Source organism: Petaurus breviceps, unplaced genomic scaffold (genome assembly GCF_028583685.1).
Source record: "Petaurus breviceps papuanus isolate PSGF00001 unplaced genomic scaffold, PetGlider_PUasm1.0 90845, whole genome shotgun sequence".
In the NCBI taxonomy this organism is placed as follows: Eukaryota; Metazoa; Chordata; class Mammalia; order Diprotodontia; family Petauridae; genus Petaurus; species Petaurus breviceps.
This window is the reverse complement of record NW_027187359.1, coordinates 21,361,287-21,375,896: the sequence shown is the minus strand read 5'-3', so window position 1 is coordinate 21,375,896 and position 14,610 is coordinate 21,361,287. Positions and strand designations below refer to the sequence as shown.

Genomic DNA, 14,610 nt, shown 5'->3' with positions numbered 1-14,610 from the left:
GAAGGAAGGAAGGAAGGAAGGAAGGAAGGAAGGAAGGAAGGAAGGAAGGGAAAGAAAGAAGCAGGAGAAAGGAAGCATGGGTAAAGTAATTGGAAGTTTCTCCATCCCCATCCTCCACCCAATCTCTCACCCTCATGACAAATAATAGTGTTGGGACAAGAACATGGTCAAACTCTGTAGGTAGTTTGAAAAGCAATAGAAAGAAGGTTACAGAGTTGAGTAGACCGTTACTTATCTTTAAAAATGAGCTTATTAATAATCATGGGTTCTTATTTTTGAAACACTAACAGCAAATGACTTATAGACAAATTGAGATTTTAATGTTACCAGTAGCGATTATAAACCCAGATTTGATTTGCCTGAAATATGTCTTGAAACCAAATTGGGAGCAGTCTTAAAAACCATAGATTGGCACCTAAAATGAAGGACTGACAGTTTAAAATTTTGGCAGTGGATTAGCTGAAAATTCTTAAGTCTTATGAAGTGTTTGAAATAATTGGGCCTTGTAGAGAGAGACTAATGCTAAATAATTGAAATTTATTTCTCATGTATTCTGCATGATACCATTTGGGAATATAGATCTAAGGTGTAATTGAATTAATTCTGATTTCATTTTAAGTGGGACAATTATGCCCACTCAGACTTTATTCTACTATTTGGCATTGAGACAAACTCTGCAGAGAATGCATGGATCAGAAAATTTGATAGTTGTGTCAGTAAAACAAGTTCCTCCAGTTTTTTCAACTTCTAATATGTATAAAGATAATGCTTAATATTAATTTGATAATCATTGTATTAGAAATATTCTTTGAATCTCTTGGGTTATAGATTTAATTGTTAAAAGACTGATGTAAATATATAAATATAAATATATTTTTAAAAACCTCTTTAAAATATAGAAGAGAGTGATAATGGTTTTCTGTGAAGTTGATATGGCAAGGACCCCTTAAAATGTCCTCCTCTGAAAAATCGAACACTAAGATTTTACTAAGCCTGCTAAGAGTTGGAAATAATTAGGTTTGAAAAATAGTGCTGAGTTCAGAATTCTGGCATCAGACTGATGTCTGAGCAGCATGTCAATATTTTTAGATGTCAAGATTTAGACTTATACTCAGGTTAAAGTACAATGATTTAATTTTAATTGAGAAGTAGAAATTACAAAGAGGAGAGATTCAATTCATATCCCTACATATTACAACACAATGGCCCCAAGAATGCCATAGATTGAGTCCTTTTGTAGATTTTGACACAATTCTTTTTTATTCCAAAGTTAAACCTTAAAGGTAGAAAGTTTTGCAAATGAATTCCATTAACTTAATTACCTAGTTAGGATTTTCACACATCTTATATTGATTCACACATAAATATTCTAATAAATTTACTTGTGGGTTTTCAATATACACAGAATTTTAAAATTAGGTGGTGGTATGTTACTCCCCACTGACCCAAAGTATGACTTTCTGTAGTTAAAATTGAATGTCAAATTTTATTTAGAAATACAAAGCTTGTCCTTTAAGAGGTAAGCATCTGATTACATCTTTTATTTCTTTTTACCATCAATTTTTTAAAACATTTTTATTTAAAGTTTTGAGCTCCAAATTCTATCCTTCCCTCCCTTCTTTCCTTTCCTCCTCCTGGGACAGTAAGCAATTAGATACAGGTTATACATATGCAATAATATAAAACATTTCCATATTAGTAATTTTGTACAAGAAAACTCAAATAAAAGGGAAAAAAAGAAAAACATGAAAAATAGCATGCTGGGGGCAGAGTCAAGATGGCTGAATAGAAGCAGGATCTCCACAGGGCTCCAGCTTCCACCTTCCCCAAGCCATGTAAAAAGGGGACTCTGAACAAACTTTGGAGCTGTAGAACCCACAAAATGACACAGAGAAGCTAACCTCCCGCTGAGGACAGCCTGGCAGGTATCAGCCAGCACAGCGCTCTGGGAGCTGAGCCCAGGCCTGCGTGAGCTAGAGGTTTTAGCCCCAGGGCAGGCCAGACCAGTCACCAGCTGGAGGAACTCCAGATCACCAGCAGCTATAGCCATTTCCAGATTTATCAACACATAGATATGAAGGACAAAGTGAGAGGTCAGTGCAGTGTGGACTTTGGGACCTGTAGTTGGGAGAACATTGGCTTTTGCCCCCAGGGCGAGAAGCCCCTGAGACTCGTTGGCTCAGCCAGCACCAAGCTGCAGCTTCAGCTCCTGGCCTGCAGAGTGTAGGGGGACAAAGCAACCAGTCTGAGGTGTAATCGCTCTTGCTTTAACCTGCTTGGATCTGGATTGCAGTCTAGGGTGGAGGTCCTGGGGTATGTGACCAGCTTGCCAGAGTGTGTGGAGGCTTCAGAGAAGGCACCCAACTAATACCTCAGGCAGCTGAGAAAACCCCAGCATTTGGGACGGAAGCTCTCCTGTCTGGTAGCAGAGTCCTATTGTAGCAAAAAGCCCAGGGGTCAAGTGACTGAGGGGCAACATGACCAGGCAAAGAAAACAAAGCAAACAGAAGAATCCAACATTAGACTCCTATTTTGGGGACAAAAAGGAGCAAAGCATTAGAGGAAGATAGCGAAGTCAGAACTCCTGTACCAAAAGCTTCAAAGGAAAATACAAGCTGGTTTCTCTCTGTCACTTTGTGGGTTCTGTAGCTCTAAAATTTGTTTATAGAGTAATTTTTTTACAGGTATTGGAGGTGGTTGGAATGGGAGCTGAAGCAAGTTCCTGCTTTTACTCTGCCATCTTGGCTCCACCCCCCACCATAATACCTTTCCATAGTCAAGTTCTTTTTATTTTGTTCGGGTTTTTTTGCCTTTTTTTTTTTACTTGGGGTTTTCATGTGACAGTTGGGCTCTGGTTCTGCACTATACCATTTTTTTTGTGTTGGGGCTCTGAGTCTTACTGCTCACTTTAACTGGGCTTCAGGGCTTAGCTGCTTGCTTTCTCTGGAGGGTAGGCTTCCCTTCTGGTTTGTACTGGGAGGTGGGGTCCTGTTGTCCTCCTCTGGGTGTGCAGTTTAGCGGCTTGGCTCCTCCATGGGTAGGGCCTTGCTACTGTATTGCTATGGTGGGGGTGTAGCAGCAAGCACCCCAAGCGTCCTCAGGGTTTGCAGCTACCACAGGTTCTTGGATCTGCTTTTTTAAAGGAAAGCAACTCAAAATGGGTTAACAAGCTTACTTTAATCAGTCAGACATATATCGTTTACCTTGTTCAGAAGAAAAGGTCAGCACCCTGAACCTCAAAGTATACAGGCATAATTATCAAGACATTAACAGATCAAGTAGACAGCTTTTCAAACTGTCCAACAATTACATCCATACCCAGTCAACATCTGGGTTTCCACATTCTGGGTTTTTCAAAGCCGGGGGACTCTCAACAACGGCTTCCCTGAATTCAGATCAAATCACAGAACACTTCTCAAAGTGAGTCCCAAAACAAAGCTACACATCAGGGCTTATATAGCCTTCTCCTGGCTCAGAGAATGTAACAACCTTATTGACCCACTGGCCAATCAAAAAGTATCTGCTGAAAAACAAGCCTCCCACCCCAGGCTCCAGGTGCACATTAGCCTAGGGGCAGGGAAGATCTTTAAAATTTACATTCGCATTACAGGGGGTCGCTGGGGTAGGGCCTTGTGGTGCTGCCTAATTTCCTAGGGTGTTGCTGGTTTACAGGAGGGGAGGTCCTCACTGGTGGATTGCCCCAGCCCTACTGCAGGCACCCTGCTGGGAGGCTGTCTGCTGCTGCTCTTGGACCTTACTCCCCTTCTACCCCAATGAGACAGATCTTTCCTGCAATACTGGTAAACTGCTTCCCTGTTCCTAGAGGTGGTTTTCTAGCTTTTTTGAAAGGGAATTTTTGAGGGCTTTAATGGATTACTTCCTCACTCTGCCATCTGGGCACCAGAAATTCCAGGTTAGTATCTTAGTAGCCTGATAGATGTTAAGTCTTTAGAAGTCTTGGTTATGTCAGGAAGCTTATTTGGTTCCCTCCTTCTTTTCTCTGAACCAGCTCAACATTTTTCTTCTATCTTTTTAGCCTACACTCATTTCCCTCTCCTCAGAGCTCCTATTCCATTATTTAAGTCAAGTCAATAAACCAGCAAGTATTTATTGAGTGCTTATTGCCTATTAGATATTGAAGAATACAAAGAATGGCAAAATAGTCCATTAATTAGTTATCTTCAGTACCTGACATATAGTAAGCACTTAATAAAGGCTGCCTCTAATCTTTTCCTTGCTGCTTCAACTAAGAGAAGCATAAGAGAAGAAAGACACTGGCACTGTGCCAGACATTTGTTAGGGGACAAAGATGAATCAGACATAGTTCCTCTCTTCCAGGACCTTATAGTCTAAAAGGAGGGATAACATGTATGAAAGAAGGTATGAGAACATAAGTATGATAGAAGGTAGAAACTTATAAATTCAGAGGTGAGATTGAGAAAAAGTGCTATGAGAAATGTGAGAAGATAGCTATGACTTTCATTTGTGGGGGAAAAGGAAGACTCCATGAAGGAGATGACACTTGATGTGGGCACTGAAAGAAGAGAAGAATTTCAACAGCAGAGATGGATGGGGTAAATGTGTTTATGTGGGACAAAACGTGTTGATTATCTCTAATTTAACCTGTTGATAGCTTCTTTGTACAGTTATTTGTGTGTTGTCTTCTCTTTAGACAATGAGCTCCTTGAGAGCAGGGACTGTCTTTTGCCTTCCTTTGTATCTCCTGACTGTATCACAGTGTATGGAATATAGTAGGAACTTAAATGTTTATTGATATAGCATGGACAAAGAATGAGTGAATGGGAGAAGTAAGAAATTATGCTGGAAAAGTAAGCTGGAAACAGGCTGTGGAAGACCTTAAATGACAGGCTGAAGTGTTTTATTTTACTATATAGCAATAGAGAATCATGTAATAATACATATTATAAGTTACTTTAGGAAAATTATCATAATGGTTGTTTGAAGGATGGACTAGATGGGGGAGAGCCTGGAGGAAATAAGACCCATTAGGAGGTTATTACAGTAGCCTAGGTGAGAGGTTAAAGAGGAGATGAAAAGATTACATGGACATGTTGGGTGTCACTGAACTTAAATGAATGGGAATGGGTGAATTTAATTCAAATGATCACTACATATACTACTATGGGCAAGAATCCCTTAAAAGAAATGGAGTAGGTCCTCATAGTCAATAAAAGGGTAAGAAAAGCAATACTAGGGTGTAATCTCAAAAATGACCCAGTGATATCTTTTTGAATCTAAGGCAAACCATTCAACTTATAGTAATAAGCCTATGCTCCAGCCACTGATTCTGAAGAGGCTAAAGTGGATCAGTTCTGTTAAGATCTATGATATCTTCTAGAAATAATACCAAAAAAGAAAGATGTCATGTTCACCATAGGGAATTGGAATGCTAAAGTAGAAAATCAAAGGTAATTAGAATAACAGGCAAGTTTAACCTTGGCTAACAAAATGAAACAAGGAAAACATGACTCATAGAATTTCACCAAGATAACTTACTGGTCACTACAAACCCTCTTTTTCAACAACCCACAAGGTGGAAAAACATGTGGACATCACCAGATGGTCAATACAGAAATCAGATTGATTATATACTTTGCAGCCAAAGGAGGAGAAGCTCTATACAATCAGTTAAAATAAGAGCTGGGGCTGAGCATGGCTCAGATCATGAGCTTCTTATTACAAAATTCAGACTTGAATTGAAGAAAGTAGGGAAAAACATCAGATTGTATAGGTATGACCTAAATAACATCACTTATGAATATGAAGTGGAAGTGATGAATAGATTTAAGGGATTAGATCTAGTAGATAGAGTGCCTGAAGAACTGTGGACAGAGGTTTGAAATATGGTACAGGAGGCAGCAACAAAAAGCATTCCAAAGTGAAAAGAAGAGCAAGAAAGAAAAATGGCTGTCTTCTGAGGCTTTACAAATTGCTAAGGAAAGAAGGAATATGAAAGGGGAGAAAAGGAAAGATGTACCCAACTGAATGCAGAATTCCAGAGGATAACAAGGAGAGGTAAGAAAGTTTTCTTCAATGAGTAATGCAGAGGCAGCTAGGTGGCACAGTGAATAAAGCACTGGCTCTGGAGTCAGGAGAACCTGAGTTCAAATCTGACACTTAACACAAAACTATTCATGTGACCTTGGGCAAGTCACTTAACCCCAATTGCCCTACCTTCCCCCCTCCAAAAAGAAAAAAAGAGCAATGCAAAGAAATAAAAGAAAACAACAGAATGGAGGAAAAAAGGGATCTCTTCAGGAAAATTAGAGATATCAAGGGAAAGCTTCGTGCAAAAAATGGGAGTGATAAAAGATGAAAATGGTAGAGATTTAATAGAAACAGAAGAGATTATGAAGAAGTGTCAAGAATATACAAAAGAACTATACAAAAAAGAGCTTAGCATTACTGATAACCATGATGGCGTGTTTGTTGATCTAACGCCAGACATCCTGGAGAATGAATTCAAGTGGGTCTTAGGAAGCACTGTTAAAAATAAGGCTGGTAGAGGTGATGGAATCCCAGATGAGTTATTTAAAGCCCCAAAAGATTTTACTGGTAAAGTGCTTCACTTAACATGTCAGCAAATTTGGAAAATTTAACAGTGACCACTGGATTAAAAAACATCCATTTACATTCCAATCCTAAAGAAGGGCAATGCCAAAGGAATATTCAAATCACTGAACAATTATACTCATTTCACATGCCAACAAGATTATGCTTAAAATTCTGAAAGCTTGGCTTCAGCAATATGTGAACTGAGAATCAGCAGAAAAGCAGGCTTGTTTTTAAAGAGAGAGAGGAACTAGAGACCAAATTGCTAACAATCATTGGATTATGGAGAAAGAAGGGGAGCCCAGAAAAACATCTACTTCTGCTTCATTTTCTACACTAAAGCTGTTGACTGTATGGATCACAATAAAATGTGGCAAGTTCTCAAAGATATGGGAGTATCAGATCATTTTACTTATTTCCTGAAGTACCTGTATGTGGGTGTAATGCCAAGCAAAGGCAACTTCCAAGGTTCAGAATACCAGCATAGTAATTCTCCATTTTATTCAGTGACAAATTAAGGCAAAACATTCACAGAACAGAGAAAATCAAAATACAGCATTCACCAAGAGTGATTCAATAATTTGCAAGTACTGCTGTACCCCTGGGAAGTACATTCATTTAGTCAATCACAAATTCTCTCTTCTCAAATGGAGATTAGTTTCCAATCATAAACAAAGCATATTGATTTGGTCAATCACAGAGCACAAAAAAGTCAAGTTTCCCACCTCTGGATCACAAGTGAATTACAATTATCATCAGTTACCACCAAGCACATTCTCAAAAGGGGAAGTAGAGAACACAAAGGCCATCTACCCCTGAGCTACAGCAAGGTTAAGATATGATCACAGCATTTAATACCCAAAGAGAGGTCTTTTCTCCATCTTGACCCAAAGCGAGTTCTCAGCAATCTCTGTTCCAGGGGAACCACAAAGCTTAACAAAGCCACAATATACATTGCCAGTGCTTCATCAATTCACTCTCTGTCTGCAGAACAGTCTCAGGACCCCTGAAAATATCAGCAAGACTGTCTTTCAGGATTTCTGTAAACATACAACAAGAAAATCCTACTTCAGGGCTTCTGAACCAACAGCAAGGTTCCAGAACCTCTGCAACAACAGCACTATCCTTTACCAGTGGACAAATCTGGCAAAACAACATCAAAACAGACAGACAAAATACTAGCATCATAGCCATGTCTCCTCAGTCCTTGACAGCTCTGGGTGGCAGCTCTCAAAAGTCCTGGGCAGCTCCAACTGTCCCTCAGCAATCTTCCACAATGCTGCCCCCAAATGTTCTTCATGCCTCTCTCTCTGCTCAGGCCTTCTCTCTGCTTGTACCTCTCTTAGTCTAAGGCACCAGCTCCTCCCAGTTCAGCCCTCTCTTTTCACATCAATAAGTTCATTCCACAAGTGGAATTCACAAGCTCTGGTTTTCAACACTCAACCCAAAAACCAAGTCAATACAGGGGAATCTTTAAATTCCATTACTATTACAGGGGGCCAAGAAGCGTCAGCTAGAACCAAACATGGAACAGCTGACTTAAGATTGGAAAAGGAGTATGACAAAGCTATATGTTGTCACCTTATTTATTTAACTTATATGCAAAATACATTATGTGAAATGCCAGGCTGGCTGAATCAAAAGCGGGAATTAAGGTTGTTGGGAAAATATCAGCAATTTCAGATATGCAGACAATTCCACACTGAGAGCAGAAAATGAAAAGGAATTCAGAAGTCTCTTGATGAGGGTGGAAGAGGAGAGTGTAAAAGCTGACTTGAAATATAAGATAAAAAAGCTAAGATGTTGGCAACTAGTCCAATCACTTCCTGGCAAATAGAGGGAGAAGGGATGAAAGCAGTGTCAGATTTTGTACATATATATATATATATATATATATATATATATATATGTATGTATGTATGTATAGCTCAAAAATCACTGCAGGTGGTTTCTTTAGCCATGAAATTAAGGGACACTTGCTCCTTGGAAGGAAAAGCAATGGCAAATCTCCACGGTATACTAAAAAGCAGAAACATCACCTTGCTGATAAAGGTCCATGTAGTCAAAGCTATTTTTCCAGTACCAATGTATGGTTGAGAGAGTGGAACTGTAAGGAAAGCTGAATACCACAGAATTGATGCTTTCAAATTACAGAGCTGGAGAAGACTTTTGAGAGTCGCTTGAAAAGCAAGGAGGTCAAACCAGTTAATATTTAAATTAATTCAGACTATTCACTGGAATGTCAAATACTAAAGCTGAAGTTGAAATACTTTGTCCACATAATGAGAAGATGGGACTCATTGGAAAAGACTGTTGTAGGGAAAGATTGAAGACAGAAGGAGAAGGGGACAGCAGAGGATGAGATAGATAAATAGTATGATGAAAACAATGAAAATGAACTTGGACAGACTTTGAGAGATAGAGGGTAGGATAGGATAGGATAGGAGGATAGAAGGGCTTGGCATGCTAAGGTCCATGGGGTGATGAAGAGTCGGACATGACTGAACAACAACAGTGACAGCTGAGAGGTAATGACAGTCTAATCTAATGTGGTAGCGGTGTGAGAGGAAACAGATCAAAGAGATATTTTGGGAGCAGAATTGGAAGGATTTGGCAACTAATTGTGTGGAAAGGGTGAAAGAAATACAAGACTCAAATATGATTCCAAAGTTAAGAACCTGGGTGACTGGGAGAATGGTGATGCCATCAAAAGAAACAGAGAAGTTGGGAGACAGGATAGGTCTTGGGAGAACACTGAAGGATATTTTGGATATTTTGAATTTGAGAGGTAGTAGGTCATCCAGATGTAAATGTTAAGCTGTTAATTGAAAATGTGGGATTGAAGTACAGTCATGCACCATAAAATGGCACTTATTTGCATAGCAATGATAACTAAAGCCAAGGGAATGATTAAGATGATGAGAGAAAAGAGGACTAGAGACAGAGCCTTAGAAGACACAAATATATAGGAAATGGAATACAAGCATGACTCAGCAGAGTTTAAGTAGTAAGGAAAGTAAGAGGAAAAGTAGAAGGTAGTGTCATGGAAGTTAAGACATGAGAGGATCTAGAAAGGGAGGGGGACAATGAACATCTATGTCAAATATTGCAGAAAGATCAAGGAGGATGAGGATTGAGGAAAGGCTACTGAAATTTAGCATTAACAAGATTGTTTGCAGCCTTGGAGAGAGCAACATATGTTGAGTGGTAGGGAGCAGAAGAAGATTTAAAGGGACTAATGGGAGGTAAGAAAGTGGGAGTAATGAGCATAGGAAGGTTTTCTAGGACTTTGTCTATGATAGGGATGATTGCTTGAGGCAAGTGAGATAGGGTCAAGTGAAGGGTTTTTTTTTATGAAAGGGAATATCTGTGTATATTTGAAGACAGCAAGGAAAGAGCTAGTGGATGAGGAGAGGTTGAAAATTAGGAACACTGGTAGTATAAACAAAAGGATAAACTCCTGGAGAAGGTTGAGGGCAACGGAATCATAGGCATATATAGAGGGGGTGGTATTGGAAAGAAGAAAGGACACCTTGTCCTATGAGACTTAGCAATAAAGAGGAGGCAAAGGGGTGATATTGAAGCAATTCAAAGCATACATTTAGATAAGAGGGAATGCTCCGGATGAGGTGAATGGTCTCAATTTTTTTGGTGAAGTATAAAATCAAGGTCCTCTGCTGAGAGGGAAAAGTGATGTGGTGGGGTAGAAAAGAGAAAGTTTGGATGACCACTGTTCGAATTATAATAGGAGGCAGAAAGACTTCTATGCAGTAGTGAACACTGGGATGGATGGGATGGGCTAACATAAATTTGCAGTGGGATAAATCTGAAGATTTAGAAAGGTCGGGGCAGCTAGGTGGCACAGTGAATAGAACACCATCCCTGGAGTCAGGAGGATCTGGGTTTGGATCTGGCCTCAGACACTTCACACACACACACACACACACACACACACACACAAAATCCTAGCTGTGTGACCTTGGGCAATTCACTTAACCCCAATTGCCCTCCCCCCCCCAAAAAAAAAGCCAAAAAAAAAAAAGATTTAGAAAGGTTTCAAGATGTGGAGAGGTAATAAAGATGACCATAATCTTCTCAGTCAAGTAGAAGGCCCAAATATCTGAGGGATGATGAGGTGGAGTAGGGGCTGGATTTAGGGGTATGAAGAGAGAAGAGAAGTTTTAAAATAACTGCTGTAGGAGATAAAAGAACTAGAAAGTCAAACCAAGATGAAAAATAAAACTGCCATTGAGCAATGAGGACCCAACTGAAGTTAAGTACACTCATTTATAGTAAACACAGTCAGCAAAGTTTTGTGACTTTTGTTTCAGCACTGGTTAGCAACACCAGAACACAGAAGGTAGATGGCTAGGTAGGGAGGTACCTAAAGAGGGAACATTGGAAGGATAAGGGCTGGGGGATTAAGGGGTAGAGGACAATGTATTATTATAATGGCTAACTATAGGGCCAATATTGTGAAGGGAAGGTGGAAAATAAAGCCAGAACAGGGGTGATAGAATAGGTAAACAGATAGGACAAATGAAGTTAGAGAACAGGAAGAACACATTGAGGAGAAGTGAGGTCACCACCACCACCCTTATACTTCCTCAGGTTGGAGAGTAATCCTTGACTCCTCACTTTCCCTCACCTCATATCCAATCAGGTCTTTTTAATTTAAAAATTTATTTTTACATTCATTAAAAAATTTTTTTTGAGTTCCAGATTTTCTTTCTCCCTTCCACTCCTCCCCCACCCATGGAGAAAGCAAACTATATAATATCAATTATATATGTGCATTCATGCAACACATATTTTCTCATTAGACAAATTATAAGCAACAACAGGAAGAAAAACTATGTAATGAAAAAAATGTACGCTATAATCTATAATCAGAGTTCATCAGTTCATTTTTCATCATCGGTCCTTTAGAATTGTCTTGGATCATTTTCTTGCTTAGAATAGTTGTCTTTCACAGTTGACCATTGTTACAACATTGCTATTACTGTGCACAGTGTTCTCCTGGTTCTGCTCACTTCACTTTGCATTACTTCATATATATCTTCCCAGGTTTTTTTTTTTTTTCGACAATTCACACTTTTATTTTTTATTTCTATTTTTTGCAGGGCAATTGGGGCTAAGTGACTTGCCCAAGGTCACATGGCTAGTTTTTGTGTTAAGTGTCTGAGGCAGTATTTAAACTCAGGTCCTCCTAACTCCAGGGCCAGGTGCTCTATTCACTGTGCCACCAGCCGCCCCCTCCCCAGTTTTTTTTTTTTAAAGCATTCTGCTCATTATTTCTTACAATAGTATCCTATTACAATAGCATTACATTACATTACATTAGTAATAGTATTACAAGAGTATTCTATCACAATCATATACTGCAACTTGATCAGGCATTCCCTCATTGGAAAGAATCTGAGTCTTGAATGACTCAATCGAACATGAAGAGGCAAGTGTGACAATGAACTTGACCACAAAACTCTAATATTTTTGTCATCAGCCATTCATCTGCAAAAGACCCAAAGGAAAATATAACTGGGCTGAGCACTATAATTAAAGGTAAAGTCCCTCACTTAGGGATGCCACCTCTGACTCTGGATTTTCAAATAACATAGGATGAACTTCTCTCATTTCTTGCCTGGAGTATTCTACCAATTCTAGGCTGATTCATTGTTCTTGTCAAGAAGAGCACTGAGATCTTTGAGGATCCAGTCCAGGTGATAAACAGAGCAACTCACCAATTATTAATGCCCTCCAGGGAAAGAAAGGGCATCAAGGACCTGCACTTTAGGAACTGTGCATTGCCTTGGCCATGTATTTCACAGATGTGTGTGGCTTTACCATTGTACTTTAAAATCATGCCCACTCTTCCCCCAAAGATTCTTTGTGTATTTGTGAGTGAATGCACCCCACATTTGGGGGAAAATACTTTGTAACCACTGTTCTTGATAAACCACATGAATGAATGGCTTTTCAAAGAACTGAGTCTACTGGGTGATTTGTAAAGGCAAGAACACTAATGGGGGCTTATGAGAAAGATCTCCTCTCAAAAGAGTTTCCTCTAGAACTCTGAGAGGAGTAGCATTAACCTGTCCATGCCGTGTGGGTAGGGGAAGTGAGTTCAGAGGAAGGTGCTACATGTGGAAAAATATAAATTCAATTTAATATTTAAAGCCCATCATAATCTGGATCCAACCCGTCTTCTAAAAGTCATTTCACATTATTCCCCTCTACCTACTTTATGTTATAGCCAAACCACACTGCTCTCTATATTCCATCTCTTCATTCTATACTTTTCTATAGATTATGCCTCCTTTCTTCCCCTTCCCATCCTTACCCCCATGCCTGGTGTGCATCCTCATTTATACTTTTTAGAATCTTTAGTTTCCTTCACAGCTCACTTTCTATAAAAGCCTTTTTCTTTTCTTTCTTTTTTTAAAGCAATTGGGGTTAAGTAACTTGCTCAAGGTTACATGGCCAGTTATTTCTGGATGTGGTGCTGAGTATCTGAGTAAAAGCATTTTTCTGATCCCCTAGTTTTTAGTGAGATTTTCTTCTTCAAACCATCTTGCATTTCTGTTTCTGTTTACATATTGTATCACTCAGTGAAATACGAGCTCCTTGAAGGCTGGGACTGTTTTTCATTTTTGTCTTTGTATCTGCAAACTAAACAAGAACCCTGAGGAAAATCCTACTAGAAATGCAGATCAATTACTTTGTAAATTATAGTTGCCTGGGTCCTTGAGGGATTAAACAACTTGCTCAAGGTAAGGCAGCCAGTATGTATCATAGGCAAGACTTAAACTCAACTGTTGCCGACTCATATCTGCTATAGATAAGAAATCTCTGAGTTTTGACTCTTGAAGGTAGAGCAGTGATGTTGAAATCTGTAGTTAGAGAAATGATATTTAAGTATGAAGTCTAAAATACAAACAGCCTGTGAATGACTGAGATAGAGTAGAGATGGAGAACTGATGGAGGCCGAGGAACTGGCCTGAATGAAGGACCATCTCTAAGAAGACTAAAGTCATAAAGGACCATTGCAAGGGTAGCCGTGGAGAGGAAAGACTATAAGTCAGGTGCTGAAGTTGCTGAGGAATGGAGATGACAGTCTTGAAGTTTACTAAATCATGACTCTAGGGTACACTTCAAAGGGCAGTTGGTTACCTGATAAAGGGTCAAGTAGTAGCAGTGGGAAGAAAGAGTTTTGCTAGCTCCTCCTCCTAGACTTATGTTATATATGGTATATATAATGTTATGTTTTGTTAGTAATACCATATATATACACCATATATGTGTGTATGTGTGTGTATATATATGTATGTATGTATGTATGTGGGCAACTGAGTAAGCACCCATTGGCCCTGTACCAATAAGAGGAAATGAGAAAAGCAGTGACTGGTAGTTAGAGCAGGGTGGTAAGCTATTTTCTGAGAAAACACCTATTTTCTGTTTGTATCCAGAGAAGGTAGAGAAGAACTTGAACAAGAAGGAGAATTTTAAAGAGACAGAGCTCCAGAAAACAGTTTGATGAGGAGGCAGGCTAGGGTCAGTAAAGCTCCGTTACAGGAGAGAGGTAAACGGAAAAGAGAGAACTTCCTTAGGCCTGGGGTAGCAACTAAAGATTATTTGGTTTGCAGTTAAATTATGGAGTTAATTATATAATATAATAGCTAATTATTGCAGTTAAATTATTAAATTATACCTTAACTAGCCTTAGGGCAAACTTGTAAATTAATTCCACCAGTATCTTTTGTTCCTCCAGAGTTTCCAATTGCTGGGTGTTTGAGTATAAAAGTATTTAACCCTGTAAATTCCTGTCGAGTGCTTTGAATAAAGTATGAATCAATAGACTTTAAGTGGGTTTCACACTCCCAAAAGGATTAGAGAACTCTGTCTAACTGTGGTCTTGTATTTATTAAGCGCCTACCATGTGCCAAGCACAGTGCTAGACAAAAAGCCGAAACTCCCTGACCTCAACATTACGGAGTGGGGAGAGGCGATATCCAGATTGCACTTAAATGACCTATTTCC

General features: G+C 39.2%; 1 protein-coding gene across 1 annotated transcript in view; it reads right to left on the bottom strand.

Annotated features, from left to right (window-relative positions):
• CEBPZOS (CEBPZ opposite strand) overlaps positions 1-14,610 on the bottom strand; it is a 295,755-nt gene that overhangs the window by 58,266 nt on the left and 222,879 nt on the right. The window lies entirely within an intron of this gene.